Source organism: Mus caroli, unplaced genomic scaffold (assembly GCF_978045245.1).
Source record: "Mus caroli unplaced genomic scaffold, Mus_caroli_1 scaffold_3, whole genome shotgun sequence".
Classification (NCBI taxonomy): Eukaryota; Metazoa; Chordata; class Mammalia; order Rodentia; family Muridae; genus Mus; species Mus caroli.
This window is the reverse complement of record NW_028227258.1, coordinates 131254033-131257124: the sequence shown is the minus strand read 5'-3', so window position 1 is coordinate 131257124 and position 3092 is coordinate 131254033. Positions and strand designations below refer to the sequence as shown.

The 3092-nt window shown below is 42.3% G+C and overlaps 1 pseudogene; it reads left to right on the top strand.

Moving 5' to 3' along the window:
* The first annotated feature begins 505 nt into the window (after nt 1–505).
* LOC110291084 (large ribosomal subunit protein eL24 pseudogene) lies at nt 506–2709 on the top strand (annotated as a pseudogene).
* Nucleotides 2710–3092: the final 383 nt, after the last annotated feature.

Below are 3092 nucleotides of genomic sequence, written 5' to 3'. Positions count from 1 at the left end.
TTTTCATCCTTTTTTCAAATCTGATAACAATTTTAAAAAATTATTTTGTATCTGTTTCAGGTCTACTAAAACTCCTTAAGGCCCTTTGGAAAGCTTTATATACTAGTTAAGGCAAATGAAGAACTGTGTATTTGAGTGAATGCAGCATAAAATGTCATTCTACATGTTAGAATAAAAGTGTATGGACTTACCTTCTCTTACTTGAAAGGAAGGTGCTATCACCAAACTCAAATACTAAAGGAACAAAAAATGTTTCTATAGCCTGCTACCTCTCACACACTCTTGCGAATGACCAGCCTGTCAGTCACGTGCTTCTCCGTCTTATCTTCCTCTGTGTACACGTGGGTGGCAATGTACAGTAGACACTGTTAGCTGTTTCTCCTCAGGTGATGAATAATGACAGCACAGAGCAGGAGATCGGCTGCAAGGGCGCTTGGGTGTCATGTGATCCGCTGCAAGGGCATTTAGATGTCATGTGATCCACTGGATCCATGGTCATCGCAGAATGCGTATGGTTCCCTTCCACACCCCCCTCATACGTGTTGTTCGCATGTGCCATGAGACCTCAGTGCAAGTAGATAAAGTACTCACGAGGCTCTCAAAGATTCCGTGAAGCCCTGTTTCTCCTCAGCCTTTTTACATGGTGTGCATTTATCATTGCGGCATCCCAGAAACGTTTTTGAGAAGCAGAGCTTTAGAATGAAGCCAATTTCAGTTCTTATTTCTGCCAGTACCATCACCTGTGAACCCCTAAAATCCATTCTGCTCCACCTTCAACTAATCCCTATCCCCACCCCCATGGGCACAATGAATTTACCAGAATGCAAATCTGCTGTCATTTTATACCACCTCCACCATCACCAGCTGGGATAACTTTAATTGTCTACTTGACACAACCTAAATTTCTAGGCAATTTAGGTGGTGCACGCCTTTAATCCCAGCACTTGGGAGGCAGAGGCAGGCAGATTTCTGAGCCTGGTCTACAGAGTGAGTTCCAGGACAGCCAGGGCTACACAGAGAAACCCTGTCTCGAAAAATCAAAAACAAAACAAACAAACAAACAAAAACCCCTAAATTGTGGTAAGAGAACTTCAGTAAGGAATTGTCTACTTTAGGTTGGCCTCTGGGTTTGTCTGTAGGCTGCCTTAATTAAATTAATTGATGTGGAAAGGGCAGCACCATTCCCTGTGGATCTCTCTCACTCTTTTTTTCTTTATAGCTCTCCTTCTCTATCTCTCTTTCTCTCTCTCCTTCTCACTCTGTCCCAGTCAGGACCTTCACACTTCTGCCATGATATTCCACCTCACCACAGACCTAAAAGCATATGTCCCGAGTAAGCGCAGACTCAAACCTCTGAAATCACAAGCCATTTCCTTCTTTATAAGTTACTTATCTCAGCTACTTTGTTATAGTAACAGAAAACTGGCTTAACCAGATTATTCATTCTACAACAGAGTTTAGGCCCAAGGTAGTTTTGTTAGAGCCCAGAAGCAGAGTACTCTTTGTAACAGGGCTAGGATATGTTCCAGGTAACTCAATATTTGGAAAAGGGTAGATGGGCGTGGCATTCCCAGAACTCATGAAGTAGAAGTGGAAGGACCAGAAATTCAAGGTCATCTTCAGCCAGCATGTGTCAAAAAATAAAATTAAGAACTGAAGAGATGGCTCAGCAGTTAAGATCACTGACTGCTCTTCCAGGCGTCCTGAGTTCAATTCCCAGCCACATGGTGGCTCACAACCGTTTGTAACAGGATCTGATGTCCTCTTCTGGTGTGTCTGAAGACAGCTACAGCATACTCATATATACAAAAAATAAACAAATCTTTAAAAAATTAAAATAAAATAAAAATTAAACAAAAACAAAATGCCAGGCACTGGCTTGTACTCACTAAAGTTAACAAACCACATCCTCTCTTGAGGTCATATAGAAACAGTTAGTTCACTCTGGGCTACCTCTAAAGAATCAACTCTCTATTCCTCCCCCAAATGTCAGCTGATTTCTGCATCTCTCAGGAATAAATCCTAAAAGACCTTTTCTAAGATAGTCTTTTTATTCAAAATCATCTTCCAGTGTCTGCCTCTTGCTGCCTTAGCCTTCAGTCTCATCAAATTTCTCACCATTCAGACACAAAGAATGCCTTCCCATTACTCTGCCTTTACAGTCACCATCAGATCCACCGAAATTAGCAGTAAGAAAATACTGCAGAGGGTCTTCCCCCGGCAGGCCGACAGCTATCACCGTGAAGGTCAAGCTATGCAGTTTCAGCAGCTATAAGATCTACCCCAGACATGGTGCTACTCCAGGACCGACTAAACGGTTTTCCAGTTTCTCAATGCAAAATGCAAGTCCGTATTCACTTTCAAAAGGAATCCTAGACAGATAAACTGGACTGTCCTCTACAGAAGGAAACGCAAGGACAGTCAGGAGGAAGAAATTCAAAAGAAAAGAACCGCCGTGTAGTTAAATTCCAGCTAGCCGACAATGGTGTATCTCTTGCTACTATAACTGCCAAGAAGAATCAGAAACTTGAAGTTAGAAAGCTCAGTGAAAGCGGGCTATCTGGTCTGTCAAGGAAACAAAAAGATGCCAAGCAGGCATCAAAGAAGACAGCAATGGCTGCTGCCGGGGTCCCCACAAAAGCAGCACCTAAATAAAAGCCTGTGAGGCCTGTGGAAGTCTCTGCTCCCCGAGTTGGTGGGAAACGCTAATTTGATAGATCAGAGTTAAAAATAAAGATTTGTCTCTAACTAAAAAAAAAAAATAATAATAATAAAAAAATTAAAAAAGGAAAGAAAATGCTGACCAGGAAGAAAGGCAGCATGTGTTGGACTCCTGTTGAGTACTCTACCTGGGCCATCCCATGTAATGTACACAGCAGGCCATGACGTAGATCTTAGTCTTCATCTGGGAGAGAAGGGTAGTCACCATAGTAAGATTAAGTCCCCTGAACAAGGCCACACAGTTACTCAATGGCAGGACTGGCATGCGTGGTTTTTCTTTAAAATTTATTTTATTAATTATTTGTGTGTGGGCTCACAGATGCTATAGACTGCGTGTGGAGTTCAGAGGTTAACCCCCAGCAGTCAGTTCT